The sequence below is a fragment of the Drosophila santomea genome, chromosome 2R (assembly GCF_016746245.2).
Source record: "Drosophila santomea strain STO CAGO 1482 chromosome 2R, Prin_Dsan_1.1, whole genome shotgun sequence".
Classification (NCBI taxonomy): Eukaryota; Metazoa; Arthropoda; class Insecta; order Diptera; family Drosophilidae; genus Drosophila; species Drosophila santomea.
Window position 1 is genome coordinate 113,787 of NC_053017.2, and position 17,705 is coordinate 131,491.

The window sequence follows — 17,705 nt, forward strand, 5'->3', positions numbered from 1 at the left end:
TGAAAGATATGTCTTCCGAAAGTGACTGACGCCAGCCATGTCTTTCCTTGACCGCAAACTTTAAACGACATTTTCTCGAAACCATGTGTCAAGTCTGGCAGCCACCAGCAGAACCTAAATATAGTCCAGTTTTGTCAACATTGGATAAAACATCTTTATCTTTACCTCATCTTTATCTATGCGGATCAGCTGCAGATCGCGCTCTCTTGTTACTTACTCAATATACTCACTCTCGTATTTGTACCCCATGCATGCGCATCGCTGCCAAATTTCTCGAAGAAAAAAAAAAAAAATCGTTTGAATTCGCTAGATAAAAATCGTCTTTAATTTTCAAAGAAGGCTTATAAAAATTCTTATTAAACAATATTAATATATATAAGCAATATTAGTGCAAATTATACAAAACTAATTAAAGCTTCAACTTTAATTCGCTGTTACTACAAAGTGTTTTGTGCATATGCAATAAATAGTGCAATCATACAAATCTGTTTAAAGCTTAAACTTCGTTGTTACTGCTTATTGATTTGTGCATAAACAATATTTGTCTACAATAATTTCACATTAAAGCCAAATAATGGAAGCTGCCGCTGACTCTTCTTTGTGCTCTTCCTCCCGCTTGAACCGAAGTTGTTCTTTTTGCCAAGGCTGCTCTTTGCTGACGGCATTTCTCTGTGCGATCACTCCAGCGTTCACTCCGGAATAGGGCACCCTCGCTGCCCCTCTTAAGCTTCCAAAATTCGGTGGAGGCTATACTAACTGGCCGGGCTTTTATTCTATGTTTACGATGTTTACAGATTTGCTAATGGGCGTTCAGTTTTTTAGGCGCATGTCACTGAGATTTTGGAGCTAAGGGCAGTGCATAGTGGTTACGTTTCAATGCCTCGTGAGCTGTCCGATAAATTCAACGCTCATATTCGTGCCCTTTATAAAATCGTCTTAATGGAACCAATCACTGGATGCATTATCGCCCAAGTTCTTGTCCAGATGCTGGATCTGGCGAGTCAAAGAAATGGGAATCCAGTCTTAAAAAATTCAGTTACTATTTAGGAATCAATGGCATCTGGAGCAGCGATGCAGGATGCTGGAAAACATTGAGCAACAAAGCATCTGATTTGCATCAACTGAGGACGTGAAATTCTATCTATCTCCAGCTGCTCTTCTTGCTCTTCTTGCACAGGATCTTGGTAAGGATGTTGCCCTCCTAGCCACTGCCACCGTATTAGTGAGTAATCGTTCAGGAATCTTCGTTTCTGGTGTGCTCTTCTCGACTCCGGATCTCAAGTGCACCTTGTAACATTTCGTCAGCTATATGGACAACTGGACAAGTCTTCGTTGGAGTCAGTGACCGAAATCCTGTCAGCTTACCGATGTGCTGAATCGATACAAACATCGGGCCACCCGAAACCTCTTGACAACAGAAAATAGCATCCGCTCCACTGCCACTTTTCTGTCGATCAGCACATTAGAGTAAGCACAATGTATCAACCCAAGTTGTAGAGTATGAGAGAGGAAATATAAAGATTCATTCAGATTTTGAACCTAAACTCCAGCAGACGTTTAATTTTGGAAACCACCACCAAGTCATTCTTTCAATACTCCACTCTCGAACCTACGTGGGAGTTAACTGGCGCAGTCGATAGTCGAAGGCCTAAGGACGGGTCAACTATTCGTGACGACCAAGGATATGCAGATTTTACTAATAATAGCGATGTAAGGAATAATAGTGAATAGAGTGCTGTGTGTAAAATGGAGTTGAAGATTATAAAAACCCGGAGGTTATTAATTAGAAATGCAAGCGCAAATCAAATAGAAAATTAAAGAAAAAACAAGAGAGAACGCTATAGTCGAGTTCCCCGACTATCTGATACCCGTTACTCAGCTAGTGGAAGGGAGAAGGAGAGTCTTAAACACAGTTTTTGGCGGTTTGTAGGCGTTATAGTGGGCGTGGCAGAAAGTTTTTTGGCAAATCGATAGAATTTTACAAGACTAATACAAAAATGAAAACATATCAAAACATTTTTCAAAAGTGTGGGAGTAGCAGCTTTGGGCGGTTTGTGGGCGTTAGAGTGGGCGTGGCAAAAAGTTTTTTGGCAAATCGATAGAAATTTACAAGACGAATACAAAAATTAAAAATTTTCAAAACATTTTTCAAAAGTGTGGGAGTGGCAGTCTTGGGCGGTTTGTGGGCGTTAGAGTGGGCGTGGCAACATGATTCGACAAACTTGCGCTGCGTCTATTTCCCTGGAGTCTGTATACTGAATCTCAACTTTCTAGCTTTTGTAGTTCCTTAGATCTGACGAGCCGCGGCCCGCCGATCGAGGAGTTGGAATTAGACCGCCGAGCTAAATGGATGCCCCCGTGGGACTCTACAATTTGTAAATACCAGTGGTCACGTGAACAGGAGTGGTACACCGACCGCCCCGACTGGACGATTACCGGAGGATCAGGACGAAGGACACCTGAGACTGGCGGCCATCATGTATAGGCTGGTCATCATCCCGGAGGAGTAAATTTGGGGTGAGCCGGGCCTCGGGCCGACTAGCCCCGCTCGGGAAATGTCCTCGCGTACCGCAGCCGTTTTCTCGGACGAGATTCTCTCTTCTAGCCCCGTTCGGGGAACGGCCCCGCGTACCGCAGCAGTTCTCCAGGGTGGGAAAACGCCCCAGCGGCGACCCTCATCTTATTACAAAGTTATGACACTAAAGAAGGCCTTGGTGAGTCTAACCAAGACCATTGAGAACACTTTACTGGTGAGGAGCGAAAAAATTAGATGGTATGAGAAGAAGCACCAGGAAAACAGCCATTTGGTCGCAGTACCTGTGGGGAGGAAACAATTCTCCTCCGTTTCCAATGCCGTTTGCCATACCAAACATGAATGGATGGTCGGACTTCGGAGTTGCATACCCAATTATGGGATGCAAGCTATCAAAGACCATATAGCAATTACCAAACTCCAGATGGAATCAGAACCAAATAAACCGGGATGACAGTGAAACGGTTATAATAGTAGCAATTATAACACAACTATAATAATGGATATGACAACAACAATGGCAGGGGACAGCTAGCGATTGAACCAACAAACGCAGAAGGCAGATGTCCAAGAATTCAAACAATTCGGGACCGTCCAGGCAGTCGTACAATTAAAACAATTTTAAGAGATCGTTTAATTCGAGCGGCACCGCGGATAGGAACGGCGGTAGTGCCTCCGTCAGCATCCAAGAATCCACAGGATATTTAAGAACGAGGAATAGTCATTCGACGTTGCCCTATTTGTTGATAAAGATTACGCCGGAAAGATCAATAAAATTAGTAATCAAATTTTATTAACCTTTCCATTTATTCGACCGCAGTTAGCACATTAGCAGTATATAAGTAAATTAAAAGAACCAATAGCTATTGCAACCATCCCACAGTCGCATGAGGTTGAGAGGGAAGCATTTTTACCAATGTTCCCAGAGTTAGGAGGAGTTGGTAAAATAAATATGTTTCTCTTTAAATTTAATTAGTTCTTCGAAGGGTTTATCGGAATAGATATGCTGCAGCAATTGAAGACGGTTATTGGCATACAGATAGTATGGTTTGAGGTATCAAATGTGAAACAAAAGATTAATTTTGAGGTCTATAGACCATCAGAATTGTATACAATAGAAGCAGAATCGAAAAGGGTTATATCTTTTCCGGTGCGATTGAAGGATGGGGACTTCTTAATAAACAGAACCATATTTAAAGAGGACATCGAGATTTCGGAAGGTATCTATAGGACAGTGTCAAGACAAAGCTTGATAGAGGTGACGAATTATGCGGAATAGGACCAGGAGTTATTTTTGGAGGAACCGATAAATGTTTTTGAATTTAGGATCGCAAAACATTTCGAACTAAAAACTATAGAAGAGGAAAGGAACGGAAATAGTAGCGTTCTGTTTGACAAGATCAAAACAGACCATTTGAGCAAGGAGGAGCTCGGAGAGCTTCACAGAATTTGTAGGAAGTACCCAGGAATATTTCACAAAGAAGGGGACAACTTGCCTGGACAGCATTAAATAAGGCCGATATTCCCATATATGCTAGACCTTATAGATATGCGTTTAAGGAAAGACAAGAAGTGAGAAGACAGTTGGAAAAGCTACTATACCAAAAGATAATTAGATATAGCCAGTCACCGTGGAGTGCTCCAGTCTGGCTGGTGCCTAAAAAAAAGGATGCGTGAAAGAAGGAAGGTGAAAGAAAATGGCGAATGGTAGTGGATTATAGAAAGTTGATTGAGAAGGTGATTAAGGATAGATCTTCAAAGAGGTATTGGATAGCCTAGGTAGAGCTAAGTACTTCTCGACGTTGGAAGTGGATATCATTAGGAACATTTAGGACATTCCGAAAACGGCCTTCTCCCCAGAGGGAGGTCATTTCGAGTACGTCCGAATGCCTTTCGGTTTGAACAATGCTCCTGCAACCTTTTATCTCCTGATGAATAAACTTTTTGGAGAGTTGTTAGGTATATGTTGTCGCATTTATATGGACGACATCATGGTGTTCTCAGCATCCTTGAAGGAGCACATTACGGACACAAATCTACGCCCACTCCATCTTTGCTGACGGCATTTCTCTGTGCGATCACTCCAGCGTTCACTCCGGAATAGGGCACCCTCGCTGCCCCCTCTTGAGCTTCCAAAATTCGCTGGAGGCTATACTAACTGGCCGGGCTTTTATTCTATGTTTACGATGTTTACAGATTTGCTAATGGGCGTTCAGTTTTTTAGGCGCATGTCACTGAGATTTTGGAGCTAAGGGCAGTGCATAGTGGTTACGTTTCAATGCCTCGTGAGCTGTCCGATAAATTCAACGCTCATATTCGTGCCCTTTATAAAATCGTCTTAATGGAACCAATCACTGGATGCATTATCGCCCAAGTTCTTGTCCAGATGCTGGATCTGGCGAGTCAAAGAAATGGGAATCCAGTCTTAAAAAATTCAGTTACTATTTAGACATCAATGGCATCTGGAGCAGCGATGCAGGATGCTGGAAAACATTGAGCAACAAAGCATCTGATTTGCATCAACTGAGGACGTGAAATTCTATCTATCTCCAGCTGCTCTTCTTGCTCTTCTTGCACAGGATCTTGGTAAGGATGTTGCCCTCCTAGCCACTGCCACCGTATTAGTGAGTAATCGTTCAGGAATCTTCGTTTCTGGTGTGCTCTTCTCGACTCCGGATCTCAAGTGCACCTTGTAACATTTCGTCAGCTATATGGACAACTGGACAAGTCTTCGTTGGAGTCAGTGACCGAAATCCTGTCAGCTTACCGATGTGCTGAATCGATACAAACATCGGGCCACCCGAAACCTCTTGACAACAGAAAATAGCATCCGCTCCACTGCCACTTTTCTGTCGATCAGCACATTAGAGTAAGCACAATGTATCAACCCAAGTTGTAGAGTATGAGAGAGGAAATATAAAGATTCATTCAGATTTTGAACCTAAACTCCAGCAGACGTTTAATTTTGGAAACCACCACCAAGTCATTCTTTCAATACTCCACTCTCGAACCTACGTGGGAGTTAACTGGCGCAGTCGATAGTCGAAGGCCTAAGGACGGGTCAACTAAATTCGTGACGACCAAGGATATGCAGATTTTACTAACAATAGCGATGTAAGGAATAATAGTGAATAGAATGCTGTGTGTAAAATGGAAATGAAGATAATAAAAACCCGGAGGTTATTAATTAGAAATGCAAGCGCAAATCAAATAGAAAACAAGAGAGAACGCTATAGTCGAGTTCCCCGACTATCTGATACCCGTTACTCAGCTAGTGGAAGGGAAAAGGAGAGTCTTAAACACAGTTTTTGGCGGTGGCGTTATAGTGGGCGTGGCAAAAAGTTTTTTGGCAAATCGATAGAATTGTACTAGACTAATACAAAAATGAAAACATATCAAAACATTTTTCAAAAGTGTGGGAGTAGCAGCTTTGGGCGGTTTGTGTGCGTTAGAGTGGGCGTGGCAAAAAGTTTTTTGGCAAATCGATAGAAATTTACAAGACGAATACAACAATGAAAAATTTTCAAAACATTTTTCAAAAGTGTGGGCGTAGCAGCTTTGGGCGGTTTGTGGGCGTTAGAGTGGGCGTGGCAAAAAGTTTTTTGACAAATCGATAGAAATTTACAAAACCAATACAAAAATGAAAAAATATAAAAAACATTTTTCAAACGTGTGGGCGTGGCAGTTTTGGATGGTTTGTGGGCGTTAGAGTGGGCGTGGCAACATGAATCGACAAACTTGCGCTGCGTCTATGTCTTGGGAGTCTATATGCTTAATCTCAACTTTCTAGCTTTTGTAGTTCCTGAGATCTCGACGTTCATACGGACAGACAGACGGACGGACAGACGGACGGACGGACAGACGGACGGACAGACGGACATGGCCAGATCGACTCGGCTACTGATCCTGATCAAGAATATATATACTTTATATAGTCGGAAACGCTTCCTTCTGCCTGTTACATACTTTTCAACGAATCTAGTATACCCTTTTACTCTACGAGTAACGGGTATAATTAAAGAAAAAAAAAGAGAGAACGCTATAGTCGAGTTCCCCGACTATCTGATACCCGTTACTCAGCTGGTGGATGTTGGAAGGGGAGTCTTAAACACTAACAGTTTTTGGCAATTTGTGGGCGTTAGAGTGGGCGTGGAAAAAAGTTTTTTTGCAAATCGATAGAATTTTACAAGACTAATACAAAAATGAAAAAACATCAAAACATTTTTTAAAAGTGTGGGCGTGGCAGCTTTGGGCGGTTTGTGGGCGTTAGAGTGGGCGTGGCAAAAAGTTTTTTGGCAAGTCGATAAAAATTTACAAGACCAATACAAAAATGAAAAAATATAAAAAACATTTTTCAAACGTGTGGGCGTGGCAGTTTTGGATGGTTTGTGGGCGTTAGAGTGGGCGTGGCAACATGAATCGACAAACTTGCGCTGCGTCTATGTCTTGGGAGTCTATATGCTTAATCTCAACTTTCTAGCTTTTGTAGTTCCTGAGATCTCGACGTTCATACGGACAGACAGACGGACGGACAGACGGACGGACGGACAGACGGACGGACAGACGGACATGGCCAGATCGACTCGGCTATTGATCCTGATCAAGAATATATATATATTTTATATGGTCGGAAACGCTTTCTTCTGCCTGTTACATACTTTTCAACGAATCCCTTTTACTCTACGAGTAACGGGTACAATAATAATAATATAAGGAAAGCTGGATTAAGTCAAGCTGAAATTATATAAAGTAAAATGCTAATTAATTAAGACAATAAACTATGGAAGCCAAATAGCTAACCTTCTTATGTAATAGCAGAAGAAGCAGCACTGTAACACACAGGGCAGCTGCCTAGCATGAGGACGAGTCTAGTTGAGCCGGGCCTCGGGCCGACTAGCCCCGCTCGGGAAATGTCCTCGCGTACCGCAGCCGCTTTCTCGGACGAGATTCTCTCTTCTAGCCCCGTTCGGGGAACGGCCCCGCGTACCGCAGCAGTTCTCCAGGGTGGGAAAACGCCCCAGCGGCGACCCTCATCTTATTACAAAGTTATGACACTTAAGAAGGCCTTGGTGAGTCTAACCAAGACCATTGAGAACAGTTTACTGGTGAGGAGCGAAAAAATTAGATGGTATGAGAAGAAGCATCAGGAAAACAGGCATTTGGTCGCAGTACCTGTGGGGAGTAAACAATTCTCCTCCGTTTCCAAAGCCGTTTGCCATACCAAACATGAATTGATGGTCGGACTTCGGAGTTGCATACCCAATTATGGGATGCAAGCTATCAAAGACCATATAGCAATAACCAAACTCCAGATGGAATCAGAACCAAATAAACCGGGATGACAGTGAAACGGTTATAATAGTAGCAATTATAACACAACTATAATAATGGATATGACAACAACAATGGCAGGGGACAGCTAGCGATTGAACCAACAAACGCAGAAGGCAGATGTCCAAGAATTCAAACAATTCGGGGCCGTCCAGGCAGTCGTACAATTAAAACAATTTTAAGAGATCGTTTAATTCGAGCGGCACCGCGGATAGGAACGGCGGTAGTGCCTCCGTCAGCATCCAAGAATCCACAGGATATTTAAGAACGAGTAATAGTCATTCGACGTTGCCCTATTTGTTGATAAAGATTACGCCGGAAGGATCAATAAAATTAGTAATCAAATTTTATTAACCTTTCCATTTATTCGACCGCAGTTAGCACATTAGCAGTATATAAGTAAATTAAAAGACCCAATAGCTATTGCAACCATCCCACAGTCGCATGAGGTTGAGAGGGAAGCATTTTTACCAATGTTCCCAGAGTTAGGAGGAGTTGGTAAAATAAATATGTTTCTCTTTAAATTTAATCAGTTCTTCGAAGGGTTTATCGGAATAGATATGCTGCAGCAATTGAAGACGGTTATTGGCATACAGATCGTATGGTTTGAGGTATCAAATGTGAAACAAAAGATTAATTTTGAGGTCTATAGATAATAATATTTTAGAGTCGGTTTGTGAAGAACTCACAGAAACCTAAAGACTCCATCACCGTCAATTATGCCACTACGAAGTCCCTCTAGCACCTGGTTTCGCAGTGATGAGGAAAGAGCCTCATTCTCATATACAAAATGTATTCCGACCAAATCTCGCTACCAACTCATAAATTTTCCCTCCTTTAATAGCAGCAAATATAGAACCTCAAGAACCCATTGAATTCCGACCATGTGAATTAGAAAAGGTTATCAAAGAGCAACTGATACCAAAAAAATCACCTGGCTTCGACTTAATAACTCCAAAAATGCTCAAAAATGCACTCCCAAAGTGTGCTATTCTGCACATCTGCTTGGTGTTCAACGCAATTGCCAAGCTTGGATACTTCCCGCAAAAATGGAAAAAGTCACGCGGGCATTTGACAGAGTGTGGCTGGAAAGACTATTGTTTAAAATAATCAAGATGTTGCCCCAAAACACACATAAGATACTGAAGTCGTACCTATACAACAGAGTGTTTGCATAAAATGAAATACAAGGACCTCATGTGATTGCCTAATCGAAGCTGAAGTGCCACAAGGCAGCGTCTGGGTCCAATCCTATACACCCTGTATACGGCGAATTTCCCCACAGACTACAATCTAACATCCTCCACGTTCTCTGATGATACGGCGATACTCAGTCACTCCAAATGCCCACAAAACCCACGGCACTCCAATCCCGACACTTAACATCTCTAGAACGATGGCTTGCCGACTGGAGAATTACAATAAATGTAAAAAATGAATTGTATACAATAGAAGCAGAATCGAAAAGAGTTATATCTTTTCCGGTGCGATTGAAGGATGGGGACTTCTTAATAAACAGAACCATATTAAAAGAGGACATCGAGATTTCGGAAGGTATCTATAATACAGTGTCAGGACAAAGCTTGATAGAGGTGACGAATTATGCGGAATAGGACCAGGAGTTATTTTTGGAGGAACCGATAAATGTTTTTGAATTTAGGATCACAAAACATTTCGAACTAAAAACTATAGAAGAGGAAAGGAACGGAAATAGTAGCGTTCTGTTTGACAAGATCAAAACAGAACATTTGAGCAAGGAGGAGCTCGGAGAGCTTCACAGAATTTGTAGGAAGTACCCAGGAATATTTCACAAAGAAGGGGACAACTTGCCTGGACAGCATTAAATAAGGACGATATTCCCATATATGCTAGACCTTATAGATATGCGTTTAAGGAAAGACAAGAGCTGAGAAGACAGTTGGAAAAGCTACTATACCAGAAGATAATTAGATATAGCCAGTCACCGTGGAGTGCTCCAGTCTGGCTGGTGCCTAAAAAAAAGGATGCGTTAAAGAAGGAAGGTGAAAGAAAATGGCGAATGGTAGTGGATTATAGGAAGTTGATTGAGAAGGTGATTAAGGATAGATCTTCAAAGAGGTATTGGATAGCCTAGGTAGAGCTAAGTACTTCTCGACGTTGGAAGTGGATATCATTAGGAACATTTAGGACATTCCGAAAACGGCCTTCTCCCCAGAGGGAGGTCATTGCGAGTACGTCCGAATGCCTTTCGGGTTGAACAATGCTCCCCTTTCATCTCCTGATGAATAAAATTTTTGGAGAGTTTTTAGGTATATGTTGTCGCATTTATATGGACGACATCATGGTGTTCTCAGCATCCTTGAAGGAGCACATTACGGACACAAATCTACGCCCACTCCATCTTTGCTGACGGCATTTCTCTGTGCGATGACTCCAGCGTTCACTCCGGAATAGGGCACCCTCGCTGCCCCCTCTTGAGCTTCCAAAATTCGCTGGAGGCTATACTAACTGGCCGGGCTTTTATTCTATGTTTACGATGTTTACAGATTTGCTAATGGGCGTTCAGTTTTTTAGGCGCATGTCACTGAGATTTTGGAGCTAAGGGCAGTGCATAGTGGTTACGTTTCAATGCCTCGTGAGCTGTCGGATAAATTCAACGCTCATATTCGTGCCCTTTATAAAATCGTCTTAATGGAACCAATCACTGGATGCATTATCGCCCAAGTTCTTGTCCAGATGCTGGATCTGGCGAGTCAAAGAAATGGGAATCCAGTCTTAAAAAATTCAGTTACTATTTAGGAATCAATGGCATCTGGAGCAGCGATGCAGGATGCTGGAAAACATTGAGCAAGAAAGCATCTGATTTGCATCAAGTGAGGACGTGAAATTCTATCTATCTCCAGCTGCTCTTCTTGCTCTTCTTGCACAGGATCTTGGTAAGGATGTTGCGCTCCTAGCCACTGCCACCGAATTAGTGAGTAATCGTTCAGGAATCTTCGTTTCTGGTGTGCTCTTCTCGACTCTGGATCTCAAGTGCACCTTGTAACATTTCGTCAGGTATATGGACAACTGGACAAGTCTTCGTTGGAGTCAGTGACCGAAATCCTGTCAGCTTACCGATGTGCTGAATCGCTCCACTTCCACTTTTCTGTCGATCAGCACATTAGAGTAAGCACAATGTATCAACCCAAGTTGTAGAGTATGAGAGAGGAAATATAAAGATTCATTCAGATTTTGAACCTAAACTCCAGCAGACGTTTAATTTTGGAAACCACCACCAAGTCATTCTTTCAATACTCCACTCTCGAACCTACGTGGAAGTTAACTGGCGCAGTCGATAGTCGAAGGCCTAAGGACGGGTCAACTAAATTCGTGACGACCAAGGATATGAAGATTTTACTAATAATAGCGATGTAAGGAATAATAGTGAATAGAGTGCTGTGTGTAAAATGGAGTTGAAGATTATAAAAACCCGGAGGTTATTAATTAGAAATGCAAGCGCAAATCAAATAGAAAATTAAAGAAAAAAAAGAGAGAACGCTATAGTAGAGTTCCCCGACTATCTGATACCCGTTACTCAGCTGGTGGAAGTGCGAAGGAGAGTCTTAAACACTGACAGTTTTTGGCAATTTGTGGGCGTTAGAGTGGGCGTGGAAAAAAGTTTTTTTGCAAATCGATAGAATTTTACAAGACTAATACAAAAATGAAAAAACATCGATAAAAATTTACAAGACCAATACAAAAATGAAAAAATATAAAAAACATTTTTCAAACGTGTGGGCGTGGCAGTTTTGGGTGGTTTGTGGGCGTTAGAGTGGGCGTGGCAACATGAATCGACAAACTTGCGCTGCGTCTATGTCTTGGGAGTCTATATGCTTAATCTCAACTTTCTAGCTTTTGTAGTTCCTGAGATCTCGACGTTCATACGGACAGACAGACGGACGGACAACGGACGGACAGACGGACGTACAGACGGACATGGCCAGATCGACTCGGCTATTGATCCTGATCAAGAATATATATACTTTATATGGTCGGAAACGCTTCCTTCTGCCTGTTACATACTTTTCAACGAATCCCTTTTACTCTACGAGTAACGGGTATAATAATAATAATATAAGGAAAGCTGGATCAAGTCAAGCTGAAATGATATAAAGTAAAATGCTAATTAATTAAGGCAATAAACTCTGGAAGCCAAATAGCTAACCTTTTTATATAATAGCAGAAGAAGCAGCACTGTAACACACAGGGCAGCTGCCTAGCATGAGGACGAGTCTAGTTGATTATAAGGATAGTGTGGTATATGTATTAGGCGGCGCACTGTAACGCACAGGGCTGATGCCTAGCGTAGGGATGGTTATACAGAGATATATTGGTTGGTAGGGTTAATTGGTAGGATTAAGGCTTAGGGCTAATTGGTAGGATAATTGTTATGATAATTAGAATAGTGTTTGGGATTTAGGGTAATATATAAGTTAGCATAATAAACTAGGAAAAGACCCAAAAAGGGCACATAAACAAAGCATCCCGCCCCACACACACACCCACCAGCAGCACCGCAACATCAGGCCCGCAACACCGGCGGCCAAGCTCCGCAACACGGGCTCAGCAACACCGCAACATCAGGCCCGCAACACCGGCGGCCAAGCCACGCAACACGGGCTCGGCAATACGCAACATAGGGTCGGCCAAAGGCGACAACACTTGTGCGGGCGAGCCGCGGGCCGCCGATCGAGGAGTTGGAATTAGACCGCCGAGCTAAATGGATGCCCCCGTGGGACTCTACAATTTGTAAATACCAGTGGTCACGTGAACAGGAGTGGTACACCGACCTCCCCGACTGGACGATTACCGGAGGATTAGGACGAAGGACACCTGAGACTGGCGGCCATCATGTATAGGCTGGTCATCATCCCGGAGGAGTAAATTTGGGGTGAGTAAATTTGGGGAAACTTGTGTGTGTGTGTGTAGAGAAATTAACAGCGACTAGTTCTAGGGATTAATATAGAAATAAAGAACTGTGAATATATGAGACCCCCCCTTCGAGCCTCGTTCGCAAGCGGCCCCTCGCATCGCAGCCGTTTTCCCGGATGAGACATTTCCCACTCTAGCCCCGCTCGGGAAATGGCCTCGCGTACCGCAGCCGTTTTCCCGGACGAGACTCTCACTTCTATCCCCGTTCGGGGAACGGCCCCGCGTACCGCAGCAGTTCTTCAGGGTGGGAAAACGCCCCAGCGGCGACCCTCATCTTCTTACAAAGTTATGACACTTAAGAAGGCCTTGGTGAGTCTAACCAAGACCATTGAGAACAGTTTACTGGTGAGGAGCGAAAAAATTAGATGGTATGAGAAGAAGCACCAGGAAAACAGGCATTTGGTCGCAGTACCTGTGGGGAGTAAACAATTCTCCTCCGTTTCCAATGCCGTTTGCCATACTAAACATGAATGGATGGTCGGACTTCGGAGTTGCATACCCAATTATGGGATGCAAGCTATCAAAGACCATATAGCAATTACCAAACTACAGATGGAATCAGAACCAAATAAACCGGGATGACAGTGAAACGGTTATAATAGTAGCAATTATAACACAACTATAATAACGGATATGACAACAACAATGGCAGGGGACAGCTAGCGATTGAACCAACAAACGCAGAAGGCAGATGTCCAAGAATTCAAACAATTCGGGACCGTCCAGGCAGTCGTACAATTAAAACAATTTTAAGAGATCGTTTAATTCGAGCGGCACCGCGGATAGGAACGGCGGTAGTGCCTCCGTCAGCATCCAAGAATCCACAGGATATTTAAGAACGAGGAATAGTCATTCGACGTTGCCCTATTTGTTGATAAAGATTACGCCGGAAAGATCAATAAAATTAGTAATCAAATTTTATTAACCTTTCCATTTATTCGACCGCAGTTAGCACAGCAGTATATAAGTAAATTAAAAGAACCAATAGCTATTGCAACCATCCCACAGTCGCATGAGGTTGAGAGGGAAGCATTTTTACCAATGTTCCCAGAGTTAGGAGGAGTTGGTAAAATAAACATGTTTCTCTTAAAATTTAATCAGTTCTTCGAAGGGTTTATCGGAATAGATATGCTGCAGCAATTGAAGACGGTTATTGGCATACAGATCGTATGGTTTGAGGTATCAAATGTGAAACAAAAGATTAATTTTGAGGTCTATAGACCATCAGAATTGTATACAATAGAAGCATAATCGAAAAGGGTTATATCTTTTCCGGTGCGATTGAAGGATGGGGACTTCTTAAAAAACAGAACCATATTTAAAGAGGACATCGAGATTTCGGAAGGTATCTATAGGACAGTGTCAGGACAAAGCTTGATAGAGGTGACGAATTATGCGAAATAGGACCAGGAGTTATTTTTGGAGGAACCGATAAATATTTTTGAATTTAGGATCACAAAACATTTCGAACTAAAAACTATAGAAGAGGAAAGGAACGGAAATAGTAGCGTTCTGTTTGACAAGATCAAAACAGAACATTTGAGCAAGGAGGAGCTCGGAGAGCTTCACAGAATTTGTAGGAAGTACCCAGGAATATTTCACAAAGAAGGGGACAACTTGCCTGGACAGCATTTAATAAGGACGATATTCCCATATATGCTAGACCTTATAGATATGCGTTTAAGGAAAGACAAGAGCTGAGAAGACAGTTGGAAAAGCTACTATACCAGAAGATAATTAGATATAGCCAGTCACCGTGGAGTGCTCCAGTCTGGCTGGTGCCTAAAAAAAAGGATGCGTTAAAGAAGGAAGGTGAAAGAAAATGGCGAATGGTAGTGGATTATAGGAAGTTGATTGAGAAGGTGATTAAGGATAGATCTTCAAAGAGGTATTGGATAGCCTAGGTAGAGCTAAGTACTTCTCGACGTTGGAAGTGGATATCATTAGGAACATTTAGGACATTCCGAAAACGGCCTTCTCCCCAGAGGGAGGTCATTTCGAGTACGTCCGAATGCCTTTCGGGTTGAACAATGCTCCCCTTTCATCTCCTGAGGAATAAAATTTTTGGAGAGTTTTTAGGTATATGTTGTCGCATTTATATGGACGACATCATGGTGTTCTCAGCATCCTTGAAGGAGCACATTACGGACACAAATCTACGCCCACTCCATCTTTGCTGACGGCATTTCTCTGTGCGATCACTGCAGAGTTCACTCCGGAATAGGGCACCCTCGCTGCCCCCTCTTGAGCTTCCAAAATTCGCTGGAGGCTATACTAACTGGCCGGGCTTTTATTCTATGTTTACGATGTTTACAGATTTGCTAATGGTTTTTTAGTTTTTTAGGCGCATGTCACTGAGATTTTGGAGCTAAGGGCAGTGCATAGTGGTTACGTTTCAATGCCTCGTGAGCTGTCGGATAAATTCAACGCTCATATTCGTGCCCTTTATAAAATCGTCTTAATGGAACCAATCACTGGATGCATTATCGCCCAAGTTCTTGTCCAGATGCTGGATCTGGCGAGTCAAAGAAATGGGAATCCAGTCTTAAAAAATTCAGTTACTATTTAGGAATCAATGGCATCTGGAGCAGCGATGCAGGATGCTGGAAAACATTGAGCAAGAAAGCATCTGATTTGCATCAAGTGAGGACGTGAAATTCTATCTATCTCCAGCTGCTCTTCTTGCTCTTCTTGCACAGGATCTTGGTAAGGATGTTGCGCTCCTAGCCACTGCCACCGAATTAGTGAGTAATCGTTCAGGAATCTTCGTTTCTGGTGTGCTCTTCTCGACTCTGGATCTCAAGTGCACCTTGTAACATTTCGTCAGGTATATGGACAACTGGACAAGTCTTCGTTGGAGTCAGTGACCGAAATCCTGTCAGCTTACCGATGTGCTGAATCGCTCCACTTCCACTTTTCTGTCGATCAGCACATTAGAGTAAGCACAATGTATCAACCCAAGTTGTAGAGTATGAGAGAGGAAATATAAAGATTCATTCAGATTTTGAACCTAAACTCCAGCAGACGTTTAATTTTGGAAACCACCACCAAGTCATTCTTTCAATACTCCACTCTCGAACCTACGTGGAAGTTAACTGGCGCAGTCGATAGTCGAAGGCCTAAGGACGGGTCAACTAAATTCGTGACGACCAAGGATATGAAGATTTTACTAATAATAGCGATGTAAGGAATAATAGTGAATAGAGTGCTGTGTGTAAAATGGAGTTGAAGATTATAAAAACCCGGAGGTTATTAATTAGAAATGCAAGCGCAAATCAAATAGAAAATTAAAGAAAAAAAAAGAGAGAACGCTATAGTAGAGTTCCCCGACTATCTGATACCCGTTACTCAGCTGGTGGAAGTGCGAAGGAGAGTCTTAAACACTGACAGTTTTTGGCAATTTGTGGGCGTTAGAGTGGGCGTGGAAAAAAGTTTTTTTGCAAATCGATAGAATTTTACAAGACTAATACAAAAATGAAAAAACATCGATAAAAATTTACAAGACCAATACAAAAATGAAAAAATATAAAAAACATTTTTCAAACGTGTGGGCGTGGCAGTTTTGGGTGGTTTGTGGGCGTTAGAGTGGGCGTGGCAACATGAATCGACAAACTTGCGCTGCGTCTATGTCTTGGGAGTCTATATGCTTAATCTCAACTTTCTAGCTTTTGTAGTTCCTGAGATCTCGACGTTCATACGGACAGACAGACGGACGGACAACGGACGGACAGACGGACGTACAGACGGACATGGCCAGATCGACTCGGCTATTGATCCTGATCAAGAATATATATACTTTATATGGTCGGAAACGCTTCCTTCTGCCTGTTACATACTTTTCAACGAATCCCTTTTACTCTACGAGTAACGGGTATAATAATAATAATATAAGGAAAGCTGGATCAAGTCAAGCTGAAATGATATAAAGTAAAATGCTAATTAATTAAGGCAATAAACTCTGGAAGCCAAATAGCGAACCTTTTTATATAATAGCAGAAGAAGCAGCACTGTAACACACAGGGCAGCTGCCTAGCATGAGGACGAGTCTAGTTGATTATAAGGATAGTGTGGTATATGTATTAGGCGGCGCACTGTAACGCACAGGGCTGATGCCTAGCGTAGGGATGGTTATACAGAGATATATTGGTTGGTAGGGTTAATTGGTAGGATTAAGGCTTAGGGCTAATTGGTAGGATAATTGTTATGATAATTAGAATAGTGTTTGGGATTTAGGGTAATATATAAGTTAGCATAATAAACTAGGAAAAGACCCAAAAAGGGCACATAAACAAAGCATCCCGCCCCACACACACACCCACCAGCAGCACCGCAACATCAGGCCCGCAACACCGGCGGCCAAGCTCCGCAACACGGGCTCAGCAACACCGCAACATCAGGCCCGCAACACCGGCGGCCAAGCCACGCAACACGGGCTCGGCAATACGCAACATAGGGTCGGCCAAAGGCGACAACACTTGTGCGGGCGAGCCGCGGGCCGCCGATCGAGGAGTTGGAATTAGACCGCCGAGCTAAATGGATGCCCCCGTGGGACTCTACAATTTGTAAATACCAGTGGTCACGTGAACAGGAGTGGTACACCGACCGCCCCGACTGGACGATTACCGGAGGATCAGGACGAAGGACACCTGAGACTGGCGGCCATCATGTATAGGCTGGTCATCATCCCGGAGGAGTAAATTTGGGGTGAGCCGGGCCTCGGGCCGACTAGACCCGCTCGGGAAATGTCCTCGCGTACCGCAGCCGTTTACTCGGACGAGATTCTCTCTTCTAGCCCCGTTCGGGGAACGGCCCCGCGTACCGCAGCAGTTCTCCAGGGTGGGAAAACGCCCCAGCGGCGACCCTCATCTTATTACAAAGTTATGACACT